The sequence below is a fragment of the Lepidochelys kempii genome, chromosome 19 (assembly GCF_965140285.1).
Source record: "Lepidochelys kempii isolate rLepKem1 chromosome 19, rLepKem1.hap1, whole genome shotgun sequence".
Classification (NCBI taxonomy): domain Eukaryota; kingdom Metazoa; phylum Chordata; order Testudines; family Cheloniidae; genus Lepidochelys; species Lepidochelys kempii.
Genome location: NC_136398.1, coordinates 19,400,565 through 19,417,257, shown reverse-complemented (window position 1 = coordinate 19,417,257; position 16,693 = coordinate 19,400,565).

Here is a 16,693-nt window from a genome sequence, read left to right as displayed (position 1 = left end):
GCCACGGTCATTAATAAAAATATTGAATAAGATTGGTCCCAAGAATGATCCTTGAGGAAATTCACTAGTAACCTCCCTCCAATCTGATAAATCACCTTTTAGTATAACCAGCTGCCTTCTCCTCTTTAGCCAATTCCTTATCCACCTTACAATTCTTGTACTAATTCCATCATCTTCTGTAATTTAACTAATAATTTCCCATGTAGTACCCTGGCAAGTGCTTTACTGAAGTTCAAATATATTAGATTTACTTCACTTCTCTTATCTAGTTATTTTCTCAAAGAAGGAAATCAGGTTAGTTTAGCATGATATACCTTTGGCAAACACATGTTGCATGAGATAACCTTTACTGTTTATCTCTATGAATTTAATTTTTCTTTCCTTCACAATTTGCTCTAAAACCCTGCATACTACTGAGGTCAGACTAACAGCTCTGTAATTTCCCAGATCGCTTTCCCCCTCTTTCTTAAATATAGGTACACCATTAACTAGTCTCCAGTCATATGGTACTACCCACAAATAGATAGATTTACTAAAATCCTTGCTACTGGACTAGCAATCTCATGTGTCAGTTCTTTCAGTATTCTGGGATGGAAATTATCCCGTCCCCTCAGTTTGAGTACTTTAAGCTCTTTAAGACTTTCTTCCCACTCAGACATGGTAATTTCCATTTCTAGACATTCATTTTCAACAGCCCTATTGCCTTCATGCACATGTTCCATGTTATCATCATTATGGAAAACTAAAGCAAAGTATTCATTTAATTTCTGAGCTATACCTAGATTCTCTGTAATCTTCTTCCCATCCATGCTGCACAACCTCATGCATCCTTCTTCTCTTTTATTTATATAACTCTAAAACCTTTTATTCTTTATTTTAATTTCCTTGGCAAGAGCTAATTCATCTTGACTTTTAGCAATTCTCACTTTATTCCTCATTTTCTAGTCTCCGTGATGTAGTTTTCTTCACTGACCAACGTCTTTTTCCATTTCCTATAGGTCTCTGCTTACTTCTAATAACCGTTTTAAGATGGGTTTCAGAGTAGCAGCTGTGTTAGTCTGTATTTGCAAAAAGAAAAGGCGTACTAGTGGCACCTTAGAGACTAACCAATTTATTTGAGCATGAGCTTTCGTGAGCTACAGCTCACTTCATCGGATGCATTCATCGGAATGCATCCAATGAAGTGAGCTGTAGCTCACGAAAGCTTATGTTCAAATAAATTGGTTAGTCTCTAAGGTGACACTAGTTCTCCTTTTCTTTTTGCGTTTTAAGATGGTTATTCATCTAACTGGGTCTGGAGTCTTTCTCTACAAGTTTTTCCTCTTGCCTGAGATTCAAATTTTGGATAGTTTTTGCAGAGCTGATTTGAAGAAATTCCAAATCTCCTTTGCATTTAAGTCCTTGAGCTCTCCAGTCCAGCTGACTTCTTTAACGAATTCCCTTAATTTCCCAAAATCTGCCCCTTTGAAATAAAAAACCATAATTGACTAAGCCCAGGGTTGTGAGTTCAATCCTTGAGGGGGCCATTTAGGGATCTGGGGCAAAAATTGGGGATTGGTCCTGCTTTGAGCAGGGGGTTGGACTAGATGACCTCCTGAGGTTCCTTCCAACCCTGATATTCTATGATCTATTGTCAGCAGAACTCGTGATTATGTAATCTAAGGTTATTTCCGATGGCCAGCTCTTCTTATGATGTCCTCACCGCTTACTAAAACCAAGTCTAAAATTGAATCACCTCGTATTGGTTCAGTGATTCTTTGATGAAGAAAACTGTTATTATCACATCCAGGAATAAGTGGGCCTACTAGTTTAAGCAACATTTATTCTCCAATCTGTATCTGGAGAGTTAAAGTCTCCCATTATGACACACTTCCCAGAAGTCTTTCTAATAATATTAAAGAGATCTCTCTCCATAGCAGAGTCTGACTGTGGGGGTCTGTAGCAGATCCCTAACACTATCCAAGCTGAACCTCTTTGACAATCCTTCCCCAAGGGATTTTGACTAGGGCTCTCGATTAATTGCAGTTAACTCACGCGATTAACTCAAAAAAATTAATTGCGGTTAAAAAAATTAATTGCGATTAATTGCAGTTTTAATTGCACTGTTAAACAAGAAACTACCAATTGAAATGTATTAAATATTTTCGATGTTTTTCTACATTTTCATATATAGCTTGTATTCTGTGTTGTAATTGAAATCAAAGTATATTTTGATTACAAATATTTGCACTGTAAAAATGATAAACAGAAGAAATAGTATTTTTCAGTTCACCTCATACAAGTACTGTAGTGCAATCACTTTGTCATGAAAGTGCAATGTACAAATGTAGATTTTTTTTGTTACATAACTGCATTCAAAAACAAAACAATGTAAAATTTCAGAGGCTACAAGTCCACTCAGTTCTACTTCTTGTTCAGCCAATCACTAAGACAAACAAGTTTGTTTACATTTACAGGAGATAATGCTGCCCTCTTCTTATTTACAGTGTCACCAGAAAGTGAGAACAGGCATTTGCATGTCACTTTTGTAGCCAGCACTGCAAGGTATTTACATGCCAGATATGCTAAACATTCATATGCCCCTTCATGCTTTGGCCACCCTTCCGGAGGACATGCTTCCATGCTGATGACACTCGTAGGGTGACCAGACAGCAAATGTGAAAAATCGGGACGGGGGTGGGGGGTAATAGAAGACTATATAAGAAAAAGACCCCAAAATGGGGACTGTCCCTATAAAATTGGGACATCTGGTCACCCTAGACGCTCTTAAAAAAATAATGCATTAATTAAATTTGTGACTGAACTCCTTGGGGAAGAATTGTATGTCCCCTGCTCTGTTTTATTCACATTCTGCCATATATTTCATGTTATAGCAGTCTTGGATGATGACCCAGCACGTGGTTCATTTTAAGAACACTTTCACTGCAGATTTCACAAAACTCAAAGAAGGTACCACTGTGAGATTTCTAAAGATAGCTACAGCACTCAACCCAAGATTTAAGAATCTGAAGTGCCTTCCAAAATCTGAGAGGGACGAGGTAGGGAGCATGTTTTCAGAAGTCTTAAGAGAGCAACACTCTGATGCAGAAACTACAGAACCCAAACCACCAAAAAAGAAAACCAACCTTCTGCTGGTGACATCTGACTCAGTTAATGAAAATAAACATGCTTGGGAACATGTGACCTCCAGAAGAAGAAGGGGGAATGTCTGGGTTCCAGCAACGCGGACACAGGTAACTAACCGCTTTCATGTTCTCTCCACAGGTACCGTTGCGGAGAGTGGACCAGATGATATGTCTGGGGGGAGAAAGCAGAAGGAGACTCCGCTGGTTGGAGGGCATGAGATGCGCTGTCCTGAGATGGGGGGTTCCACGACCACCACTCCCAAGAGAAGGAGGCGGGTGGTGGTGGTCGGGGACTCTCTACTCCGGGGACTGAGTCATCTATCTGCCGCCGCGACCAGGAAAACCAAGAAGTCTGCTGCTTGCCGGGGGCTAAGATTCGTGATGTGACGGAGAGACTGCCGAGACTCATCAAGCCCTCAGATCGCTACCCCTTTCTGCTTCTCCACGTGGGCACCAATGATACTGCCAGGAATGACCTTGAGCGGATCACTGCGGACTACATGGCTCTGGGAAGAAGGATAAAGGAGTTTGAGGCGCAAGTGGTGTTCTCGTCCATCCTCCCCGTGGAAGGAAAAGGCCTGGGTAGGGACCGTCGAATAGTGGAAGTCAACGAATGGCTACGCAGGTGGTGTCGGAGAGAAGGCTTTGGATTCTTTGACCATGGGATGGTGTTCCATGAAGGAGGAGTGCTGGGCAGAGACGGGCTCCACCTTACAAAGAGAGGGAAGAGCACCTTTGCGAGCAGGCTGGCTAACCTAGTGAGGAGGGCTTTAAACTAGGTTCACCGGGGGAAGGAGACCAAAGCCCTGAGGTAAGTGGGAAAGCGGGATACCGGGAGGAAGCACAGGCAGGAATGTCTGTGAGGGGAGGGCTCCTGCCTCATACTGAGAATGAGGGGCGATCAGCAGGTTATCTCAAGTGCTTATATACGAATGCACAAAGCCTTGGAAACAAGCAGGGAGAACTGGAGGTCCTGGTGATGTCAAGGAATTATGACGTGATTGGAATAACAGAGACTTGGTGGGATAACTCACATGACTGGAGTACTGTCATGAATGGTTATAAACTGTTCAGGAAGGACAGGCAGGGCAGAAAAGGTGGGGGAGTAGCACTGTATGTAAGGGAGCAGTATGACTGCTCAGAGCTCCGGTACGATACTGCAGAAAAACCTGAGTGTCTCTGGATTAAGTTTAGAAGTGTGAGCAACAGGAGTGATGTAGTGGTGGGAGTCTGCTATAGACCACCGGACCAGGGGGATGAGGTGGATGAGGCTTTCTTCCGGCAGCTCGCAGAAGCTACTAGATCGCATGCCCTGGTTCTCATGGGTGACTTTAATTTTCCTGATATCTGCTGGGAGAGCAATACATCGGTGCATAGACAATCCAGGAAGTTTTTGGAAAGCATAGGGGACAATTTCCTGGTGCAAGTGCTAGAGGAGCCAACTAGGGGGGGAGCTTTTCTTGACCTGCTGCTCACAAACCGGGAAGAATTAGTGGGGGAAGCAAAAGTGGATGGGAATCTGGGAGGCAGTGACCATGAGTTGGTTGAGTTCAGGATCCTGACACAGGGAAGAAAGGTAAGCAGCAGGATACGGACCCTGGACTTCAGGAAAGCAGACTTCGACTCCCTCAGGAAATGGATGGGTAGGATCCCCTGGTGGACTAACATGAAGGGGAAAGGAGTCCAGGAGAGCTGGCTGTATTTCAAGGAATCCCTGTTGAGGTTACAGGGACAAACCATCCCGATGTGTCGAAAGAATAGTAAATATGGCAGGCGACCAGCTTGGCTTAACGGTGAAATCCTAGCAGATCTTAAGCATAAAAAAGAAGCTTACAAGAAGTGGAAGGTTGGACATATGACCAGGGAAGAGTATAAAAATATTGCTCGGGCATGTAGGAATGAAATTAGGAGGGCCAAATCGCATCTGGAGCTGCAGCTAGCGAGAGATGTTAAGTGTAACAAGAAGGGTTTCTTCAGGTATGTTGGCAACAAGAAGAAAGCCAAGGAAAGTGTGGGCCCCTTAATGAATGAGGGAGGCAACCTAGTGACAGAGGATGCGGAAAAAGCTAATGTACTCAATGCTTTTTTTGCCTCTGTCTTCACGAACAAGGTCAGCTCCCAGACTGCTGTGCTGGGCATCACAACATGGGAAATAGATGGCCAGCCCTCTGTGGAGAAAGAGGTCATTAGGGACTATTTAGAAAAACTGGACGTGCACAAGTCCATGGGGCCAGATGAGTTACATTCGAGAGTGCTAAAGGAACTGACGGCTGTGATTGCAGAGCCATTGGCCATTATCTTTGAAAACTCGTGGCGAACGGGGGAAGTCCCGGATGACTGGAAAAAGGCTAATGTAATGCCAATCTTTAAAAAAGGGAAGAAGGAGGATCCTGGGAACTATAGGCCAGTAAGCCTCACTTCAGTCCCTGGAAAAATCATGGAGCAGGTCATCAAAGAATCAATCCTGAAGCACTTACATGAGAGGAAAGTGATCAGGAACAGTCAGCATGGATTCACCAAGGGAAGGTCATGCCTGACTAATCTAATCGCCTTCTATGATGAGATTACTGGTTCTGTGGATGAAGGGAAAGCAGTGGATGTATTGTATCTTGACTTTAGCAAAGCTTTTGACACGGTCTCCCACAGTATTCTTGTCAGCAAGTTAAAGAAGTATGGGCTGGATGAATGCACTATAAGGTGGATAGAAAGTTGGCTAGATTGTCGGGCTCAATGGGTGGTGATCAATGGCTCCATGTCTAGTTGGCAGCCGGTGTCAAGCGGAGTGCCCCAGGGGTCGGTCCTGGGGCCGGTTTTGTTCAATATCTTCATAAATGATCTGGAGGATGGTGTGGATTGCACTCTCAGCAAATTTGCGGATGATACTAAACTGTGAGGAGTGGTAGATACGCTGGAGGGCAGGGATAGGATTCAGAGGGACCTAGACAAATTGAAGGATTGGGCCAAAAGAAATCTGATGAGGTTCAATAAGGATAAGTGCAGGGTCCTGCACTTAGGACGGAAGAACCCAATGCACAGCTACAGACTAGGGACCGAATGGCTAGGCAGCAGTTCTGCGGAAAAGGACCTAGGGGTGACAGTGGACGAGAAGCTAGATATGAGCCAGCAGTGTGCCCTTGTTGCGAAGAAGGCCAATGGCATTTTGGGATGTATAAGTAGGGGCATAGCGAGCAGATCGAGGGACGTGATCGTTCCCCTCTATTTGACATTGGTGAGGCCTCCTCTGGAGTACTGTGTCCAGTTTTGGGCCCCACACTACAAGAAGGATGTGGATAAATTGGAGAGAGTCCAGCGAAGGGCAACTAAAATGATTAGGCGTCTGGAACACATGACTTATGAGGAGAGGCTGAGGGAACTGGGATTGTTTAGTCTGCAGAAGAGAAGAATGAGGGGGGATTTGATAGCTGCTTTCAACTACCTGAGAGGTAGTTCCAGAAAGGATGGTTCTAGACTATTCTCAGTGGTGGAAAAGGACAGGACAAGGAGTAATGGTCTCAAGCTGCAGTGGGGGAGGTTTAGGTTGGATATTAGGAATAACTTTTTCACTAGGAGGGTGGTGAAACACTGGAATGCGTTGCCTAGGGAGGTGGTGGAATCTCCTTCCTTAGAAGTTTTTAAGGTCAGGCTTGACAAAGCCCTGGCTGGGATGATTTAATTGGGTATGGGTCCTGCTTTTGAGCAGGGGGTTGGACTAGATGACCTCCTGAGGTCCCTTCCAACCCTGATATTCTATGATTCTATGATTCTATGCGTCAGTCTGCACTGCTTTGGATGGTTTTTAATTAGAACCCGTCATCAACATGGATGCATGTCCCCTGGAATGGTAGTTGAAGCATGAGCATCTGGCATGTAAATATTATGATAAAGTTCCTCCTCTACCTTGGTGGGTCCTGCGCTTATTGGTGGATTTTGCTCGCCTCAGAGATTCACAGTAGCCCTCAGTTTGGCCACTTTTGTGGCTCAAATCCGCCGTTCACTCAGATAACCTCATCACTGGCCAGCATGGGAAAAAAAGAGTAAGAACAATCCCCGTGGTTTCTGCTGATCCACCATGTGGGTCAGGGAACAGCCCAGAGACCTTCCCCTCTGATGGAAGCTCCTGTGTTGGGTCTGGAGTTGGGAGGATTTGGGGGGAACCCAGGCCTGCCCTCTACCCTGGGTTTCAGCCCAGGGCCCTGTGGACTGCAGCTGTCTAGAGTGCCTCCTGGAACAGCTGTGTGACAGTTACAACTCCCTGGGCTACTTCCCCATGGCCTCCTCCCAACACCTTCTTTATCCTCACCACAGGATCTTCCTCCTGATGTCTGTTAACGCTTGTACTCCTCAGTCCTCCAGCAGCACGTCCTCTCACTCCCAGCTCCTTACGCACACACCTCACTAACTGGAGTGACAGCCTTTTTAAACCAGGTGTCCTGATTAGCTTTAATTAATTCTAGCAGCTTCCCAATTGGCTACAGGTGTCCTAATTAGCCTTCCTGCCTTAATTAGTTCTAGAAAGTTCCTGAGTGTTCTGGAATAGTCCCTGTTATCTTACCCAGGGAAAAGGGACCTGCTTAACCCAGAACTAATGTATCTACCTTCGACCACCCTCTTGTAGCCATCTGGCCTGACCCGTCACAATATCTTGCGATGCCGGCTACAGCAGTGCCCTGAGAACACCTGTTCTCATTTTCGGGTGACATTGTAAACAAGAAACACGCAGCATTATCTCCTGCAAATGTAAACAAACTTGTTGGTCTGAGCAATTGGCTGAACAAGAAGTAGGACTGAGTGGACTTGCAAGCTCTAAAATTTTACATTGTTTTATTTTTGAGTGCAGTATTTTTGTACATCATTCTATATTTGTAAGTTTAACTTTCATGATAAAGAGATTGCATTACAGTACTTTTATTGGGTGAATTGAAAAATACTATTTCTTTTGTCTTTTTACAGTGCAAACACTTTTAATAAAAAATAAATAAAAAGGGAGCACTGTACACTTTGTATTCTGTGTTGTAATTGAAATCAATATATTTGAAAATGTATAAAACATCCAAAAATATTTAAATAAATGGTATTCTATTATTAAGTGTGATTAATCACGGTTGATTTTTTTAATCACTTGAGAGACCTAATTTTGACCCATACAGATTCTGTATGGTCCACACTGTTACTTCATATTTCTTTACAGTTTACTGTTTTGTTGATGTCAACACTCCCCCATCACCTTTACCGTTATTCCTCTCTCTCTTAAACAGCATCTACCCTTCAATGTCTGTATTCCTGTCCTGAGTGCTATTCCACCATGTTTCTGTAATCCCTATACTATCTGGTCTGACCTCCTGCACCATTTTATTGCCCACTCCTTGCATTTGCGTACAAGCATTTCAGTTGTTTCCTTTGGACCTCACCCAGTTTTCTAGCTTGTGGTGTTCCATTATCGCTTTACTAGATCTTCCTTTAGCTGATATCCCTGCTCCTGTGTGTTAAAGCCAGGCATGAAGATTTCATGAGTTTCTCCCAACTTTTTCTCCTCATCTCCCACATTAAAGTCCTTCTTATCGGTTGTGCCATCCCTGATCCGAGAAGGTTAAAACCCCATGTACTAAAGTGCAGTCCATCAGTTCAGAAAAGTTGTCTTTTCATAAATGTTTCCCAATGGTCAATCATCCGAAAACCTTCCTCATAGCACCAATCCTTCAGCCATCATTTGATCTTCATTAACTTGTCATGTGTTCACCCTCCTTCTCTAGGGACCAGAAGTATTCCACTGAAAATTACCCAACCTTCCACTTCCTTAAGTGTATTATCCAGTGATGTGTAATCCCCTTTGATCCATTCCAGTGGGAATCGAGCAGTGTCCTTTGTCCCCACATGCAGCAGAATCAGTGGACTTTTACCAGCTCCCATCAGGATCTCCTTCACCCTCACGTCCCCACCTCATGTCCTGGCTCCTGGCAGATGGCACACTCTTCTGTTCTCTGGATTTGGTCGGGTGACAGGCCTGTTGAGCCTTCTGAGTATGGAGTCCCCAATCTCACAGATCTGTCTCTTCCTGGTGTTGGTATAAATCTGTTTCATGTTGTCTCTAGCGGACCCCTGTGCATCATCCTTATTTTTCATTAGTTTCTGGTCCCTGTATATCTCCATCATCTCTTCTGCAGGTACTGGCTTCCCTTCTTTTCTTTCTCACCACCCCATCTTCTGCCTGTTCCACCTCCTCAATCCCCGGTGCAGCAAACCTGTTACTCAACTCAATTTCATCACCACTAGCTGGTCTCCTCTGCCTTGTCCTCATGATCACATTCTTCCACGGATCATTTTCCTTTTCTGGCAGGCCTCGCTCCAGGTCCTTTAAGAACATAAGAAAATAAGAAAGGCCATACTGGGTCAGACCAAAGGTCCATCCAGCCCAGTATCCTGTCTACTGACAGTGGCCAATGCCAGGTGTCCCAGAGGGAGTGAACTTAACAGGTAATGATCTAGTGATCTCTCTCCTGCCATCCAGCTCCACCCTTTCTTTAGCAGGAATCTGCAAATCTTGAGTTGTCTGTACCACCTCCTCTCTTCTCCTGCATTACACTTTTAGACCCCCACCTGAATTCCATCATTGTCTCCACCTGCATCTCTAATGCATGAATTTTTTTTGCCATGAGCTCTGTCAGGCGACATTTCATGTATAAGTATCTTCCATCAGATACCCCCTCAAGAATGATATGCATCCCACAGCTTCTGCATCCGACCACCTTCTTCCTAGATCCTATTCCTAGAAAAAAAGAAAGGGAAGGATGGAAAAACCCTCCCCACCCAAAATCCCCCTTACAAACTCCCACAGAAAAATTGGTTATTGCTCTTTTGTAACTGTTGTTCTTCAAGATGTGTTGCACATGTACATTCCACTCTTGGTGTGTGAGCACCCTGTGCAGTCACTGGAAATTTTCTCTTCAGTGATACCCGTCGGATGGCTTGAGTGCCTTCTTCTGCTGCACAATGCTAGTGCCGGTAGAAAGTGCCCAGCTGATCCTACACCCCCTCAGTTCCTTCTTTACGGAAACTCCGATGCAGAAGGGTAGGAGGGCGGGTCATGGACTATACATGTGCAACACATCTTGAAGAACAACCGTTACAAAAGGTCAGTAACCATTTTTTCTTCTTCAAGTCATGGCACAGATGCATTCTACTTCTGGTGATTCCTAAGCAGTGATTTAGGCAGAAGGATCAGAGTTCATGTACACCCAGATCATAACATAGCCCGACTGAATTTAGCTTTGTTCCTAGAGTAGCTGGTGATGGCATAATAGGAGGAGAATTTGTGCACCAATGACCAGGTTGCTGCTTTGCAAATGCTGTGAATACGGAACTGCACCAAGAACACTGTTTGCTTGCAATCTTGTGGAATAAGCAATCAGGAAATACCTGCCTGAATGTAACAAGTGCAAATTGGAATACCTCTCATTCTGTCCACTACAGCCACAAACAGTTGGGTGGACCGCCAAAACGATTTAATCCTCTCTATATAGAATACTAGACCCCGTCTAATATCCAATGAGTGAAGCCTAGACTGAGAATCGCTTCCATTTTGACAGGTAGGTGGCCCTGGTGGAGAGCTTTCTAGTACTTAGTCAGACCTGGTGAAATTGCTCTGAGCAAGTCTGTTCTCTGGGATTTAGCCGTGGAGCTTCCAGGCCAATAAGTGAAGGGAGCTTAGGTTCGGGTGGAGCAGCCACCCGGGCTCCTGGGAGATCACATCTGGGTGTAACAGGAGCAAGATCAGAGTCTAGCAGAGCAGAGAACCAGTGCTGGTGGAGCCCTGCTGGGGCTATTAATATAACACAGGCATGGTTCTGCTTAATTTTTAGGAAACTCTGTGAAGGAAGGAGTGTGATCGGGGGAAAAGCATAACAAAGCTGTCCTGTCCAGAGTAGCAGGAAGGTGGACAATGGACCTGAAGGGAGCAGAATTGGTGACACTTTATGTTGTATTTGTTCCCAGACACCTCTATTTGGATAGTCCCACAGTTCAGGAAAATGTCTCTGGCTACATCTGAGTGAAGAGACCACTTGTGACTGGAGAAAGACCTGCTCAGGTGATCTGCCAGTTCATTCTGCATCCCTGGAAGGTAAGAGACCTTGAGGTTGATTGAGTGGACTATACAAAATTCCCATAAGTTAATTGCTTCCTGAGAAAGGAGGGAAGAGCAAGCTCCTCCCTGCCTGTTTAGGCAAAATATGGCTGCAGTGTTGTCCATAAGAACAAACAAACTTTTGCCCTTGATGTGAGGCAGAAATGTCTGACAGGCAAGGCAAACCACCCCGAACTTTATGATGTTGATATGAAGGGAGAGCTCTCCCTGAGACCAAAGGCCCTGAGTTCTTAGAGGCTCCATGTGGGCTCCCCCTCCTAGTGCTGATGCTTTTGAGACCAGAGTCATTGATGGTTGAGGGCAGATGAAGGGAACACCTGTACAAACATTGAGAGGATCCAACCACCAATTCAGTGAGGTGAGGACCTGTGATGGACTATGAGTAGGGCCCTACCAAGTTCATGGCCATGAAAAATGCATCATGGACTGTGAATCATAGAATATCAGGGTTGGAAGAGACCTCAGGAAGTCATCTAGTCTAACCCCCTGCTCAAAGCAGGACCAATCCCCAATTTTTGCCCCAGATCCCTAAACAGCCCCCTCAAGGATTGAACTCACAAGCCTGGGTTTAGCAGGCCAATGCTCAAACCACTGAGCTATCGCTCTCCCCCATGAAATCTGGTCTTTTGTGTGCTTTTGACCCGAAACTATACAAATTTCACGGGGGAGACCAGTGTTTCTCAAACTGGGGGTCCTGACCCAAAAGGGAGTTGCAGGAGGGTCACAGGGTTATTTTAGGGGGGTCACAGTATTGCCACCCTAACTTTTGTGCTGCCTCCAGAGCTGGGCAGCTGGAGAGCGGCAGCTGTTGGCCAGGCACCCAGCTCTGAAGGCAGAGCCCCGCCAGCAGCAGCACAGAAGTAAGGGTGGCAATCCCATACCCGGCCATCCTTCCTTCTGCGCTGCTGCTGCCGGCAGCTCCACCGTCAGAGCCGGGCTCCCAGCCAGCCGCTGCCGCTCTCCAGCTGCCCAGCTCCGAAGGCAGCACCGCAGCCAGCAGCAGCGCAGAAGTGAGGGTAGCAGAACCGCAACCCTCCCTACAATAACCTTGTGGCTACCTCACCACTCCTTTTCGGGTCAGGACCCCTGCAATTACAACACTGTGAAATTTCAGATTTAAATAGCTGAAATAATGAAAAATATTATTTTAAAAATCCTGTGACCATGAAATTGACCAAAATAGACCGTGAATTTGGTAGGACCCTAACTCTGAGTAGCGTGTCTGAATGAAAATGGCTTGGTGAGTACACTGAAACCAGCCATGTCTGGAGGGGTCTGAGGTGCAGTCTAGTGGTTTTATCACATAAATGCATGAGGCCATGTGGCCTAGGAGCCTCATACAGTTCCGGGCTGTTGTGGTTGGGTGATATTTGAAGTGTGTCACTTGGGAATGGATTGATTGGAATCACCCTTCTAGGAGGAATGCTCTAGCTTGGGCGGAGTACAGCACCACTCCTGTAAACTCTATCCACTGTACCGGACAAATGGTAGAATTGTCTGCATTTATTAGAAGCCTAGGGCCATGAACGTCAACTGGATAACTGGAACGCTGGACACCCCTTAAGCCCTGGCCTGGCCCTTGACTAGCTAGTTGTCCAGATAAAGGTAAACATGCCCGCCTCCCCCATCTCCCCAGGAATGCTGCCACTATGGCATTACATTTTGTGAATGCCCAAGGAGCTACAGACAGGTCAAACAGGAGCACCATGAATTGGTAGGATAAATGGTTCACTGCGTATCTGAGGACACTTCTGTGCCCTTGGTATATCAACACATGTAAGTAGGCATCTCCTAAATGGAGTGTGGTGTACCAGTCTCTGGGATCCAGAAAGGGAATAATAGATGCCAAGGTGACCATGTGGGATGGTATCTTTTTGAGATAGTGGTTGAGTTGGCGCAGGACTAGAATAGGCCTGAGAATAGGCCTGAGATCTCCTGTAGCAGGAGTAGAAACCCTTTTCCCTTAACCTCTATGGCACCTCTTCTACGGCGGCCACCTGAAGGAGGGATTGAACCTCCTGGTGCAGAAGTTTCTTGTGGGAGGGGCCTCTGAAGATGGATGGGGAGGGAGGGTGAGAAGGAGGGGTAGAAATAAACTGGAGGATGTATCCCACTTCTACTGTGCTCAGCACCCAATGGTCTGTGGTAATACGGGACCAAGCGCTGAGGAGGTGGGAAAGGTGGTTTGCAAATACAGGAGAAAAAGAGTCTGATATCATGGGAACTGGTATGATGTCCTCTAACTTCTCTGAGTCCTTTGATTTCAGGGTTATGTTCTGATATTTCTGCCTTTCTCTCTCATTGGTAGCAACACTACAAGGGGGAGGGCAGGAGAAGAGTGTAGAGGAACTGTAGGCCCAGATTCAAGGCCAACCTCTTTAACAACTCTTGGTGAGCCTTCATCTTCTAGAGGCGACATGCCCTCTCATGAAACTGCCTTGTCTGGGGAGGAGAAAAGAGGAGGTCAGCACAGGCTGCTCTTCTTCCCTTTCTGCATCAGCAGGATCCCATTGAGCCAGCTCTTGGAGTCTGGTACTGAGCCTGGGATTGGAGTTGGGACTGAATGGTGTCCAGTGGGGAAGTGCTGCACGTCCTTCAATGCCCCGAATAGGAGCACCTGGAATACACCCTTAAAACTGGGGGAAACCCCCATGGGTTCCAAAAGGATACTGGACCAGTGCAGGTCCTCGGTAACATCCTGGCAAACCACTCAGTGGTACTGCTGTGCGTGGACCCATAGAAGGGTGAAAACATCTGGAGGAGTGGTGAGAGCGGCTTTGAGGATGGGAAGAGTAAGGCCCCATCTTTGGTTCAGAAGAGGTCAAGTCTTCCTCCAGTGGCCACAGGGGTGCCATTCCCTATGGCACCAGTGAACTATGCTGGGGTGGAGAGGTGAGCACCGAGGCAAGCACTGTGGGTTTCCCCTTCGACAGTGCTGCAGGGCGTACCGTCCTGGGTACTTGGTGTTGGCACAGAAATGAGCATCATAACGATTCAGCCAGTACACCTCTGTTCACTGGCACCAATCACGTCAGCTCTTGTACTGCCGGTGATACCAGTACCGACAACAGGAGACGATCCTGGCATCCGCAAATGCCTCTGGTGTGGTTGGTGTCGAGATACTATTGGTACAGCATGGTGCTGCTGATACCAAAGGCTCTTCTGGCTCTGGACTCAGCGGTACCTGTGTAGGTGCCAGAGTCGATGGCAGAGGCTTCTGCAGTCCTGTGGCAGAGGAGTGCTTTGGTGTAGACCACACCCTACTCTGATCCTCAGGCCTGGCAGACTTCGGTGCTGTGGATTGCCCCCTTTCAGCAGCCTGCTTCTTATGCCTTTTTCTAGGCACAGGAGATGGTGATTGGTGCTGGGACTGTGGTACGGTAGGAGGAGTTCTCCTTATCCACACTGAGGCACTTGGTGATGAGTCTGACTGGCCCGGCTCAGATGGAGGTCTCAAGGCATCCTCCATGAGCAGAAACTTTAGCCAGGCCTCCTGATCCTTTGTGCAAGGCTTAAAGGTCCCTACTATGAGCTTCCTCCAGGCACCTCCAGTGGCTTGAGTTCAGGTCACTCAGAGGCACAGCCTTGTTACAGGAGATGCAAGGCTTGAAGCCTGGTGACCAAGGCATCGGACAAAAAAGTGATATATACCGTTAGCTAATTACTTCTCTAAAACTAACTAACTATTTACATTATACAGCAAAATGTCCACTGAGAAAATTTGCGAACACCTGGAAAAACTCCATCAATTGTCAGAGGTGGTAAGAAGGAACTGAGGGGGCGGGGGTTCAGCTGCCTGCTTTATACTGGTACTAGCGGTGCAAGTCAGCAGGGGGCGCTGCAGCCACCCTGATGGGTACCGTTGATGGAAAAATTTCTAGCAACTGTACGCGGGGTGTGCACACACCAAGCGTGGAATGCACATGTGCAATCACTCAGAGAAGAAACTCAGCTGTTAGCTGTTCACTGCCAAGGTCAACGAATGCAAAGTAATGGGTATTGGAGGAGATATGTAAAATACTCGTGCACCTTACAGGATTCTAATTTACCTATATCCAAAAAGTGACCTGGGCATCACTGCAGAGAGTTCAATGAAAACCTCTGCTCAATGTGCAGCTGCAGTAAAAAAAATCAAACAAGATGTTAGGCACATAAGGAATGGGATAGAGAGTAACACACAGAATATGCTAATACCCTTATCCAAATGAATGCTGCAGCTTCACCTGAAATACTGTGTGCCGGACCGGTAAGACAATCTTAAACAGCCTATTGCAGAACTGGAGGGGGTTTAGAGAAGAGTGCTGAGAATTGTAAAGGGGCCTAGAAAAACTCTCATATGAAGAGATTGAAAAGATTAGTATTGTTACCTTAAAAAGAGATGAATAAGAGAGGTCATGATAAATGTATATAAAATACGGACTGGTCTAGAGAAGGGAGATCAGGAGCTGCTGTTCTCCCGATCTAATAACACAAGAACAAGAACAAGCCATACTGATTTTTGCTGCATCATTGCTTTTGTAGCTCTGTCTCCCACTGTCTTTTTTCTTCTAATATTTACATTAGACTAGACATTACATTAAATATAACAGGCTTATTCCCCATCGTCTAAAAACATTCACATTATCCTGGAAGGCGAGGCATTTCAGGTTGTTTTCATATCGTTACACTCTCTGCCTTTTGGCTTGCAAAAATTATATACGAAAATCTCAGAAATCCTTATCCATTTTGGGCATATGTACATTAGTGGTAATTCTATTAAAAGTCCCATTTTCAAGCAATTAGACAATATCATGAAACCCAGAAAGCGGATGGTTCATACTATAATGCTCTTCTAAAATAGCATTATTCATACTATACGATTGTGATTCTGTCACATTTCCTAAGCATAATATGTAATATAATAAAATATTTGTTTTGAGTAAAATATTTATAGTTTAGAAGAAATTGCCAGATTTTACAATTCAAATCCAAGCTCACATAAGGATACAAAATCAGCAAAATCTCTTTGGTATGGGCAGCTGAACTGAAGAGGGCTTGTTCTGAGTCCTGCTAAAAGAGGCAGGTGTCTGCCTTAATGAATCCCAAATATTGCACCAGAAGTCCATTATGGAGGCACAAGGGAGCATGTTATGCTCTCTGCATTGCAAACCCTTTCAGCAGTGACTTGGGTCATTCTTTGCTATGCAGGCTGGTGCTTCTAAAGACTCAGCATAATTTCCAGCCAGGAGTGAGGGATGTCTCCGGACATGATGTCAGGTCTTGGAATCCAGCTAGCCCCCTGGAAATGGCAGCCCAGGATTATACATTACTGACGCAGAGCCATTCCTAAACAAGGTCACTTGACACAGCATCACTGGGAGCCTTGCACAGGTTGAAACTGAGGAAAGAAAATAAATGAGCAGAGACTGCTTGTTCTCAGCTTTTGATA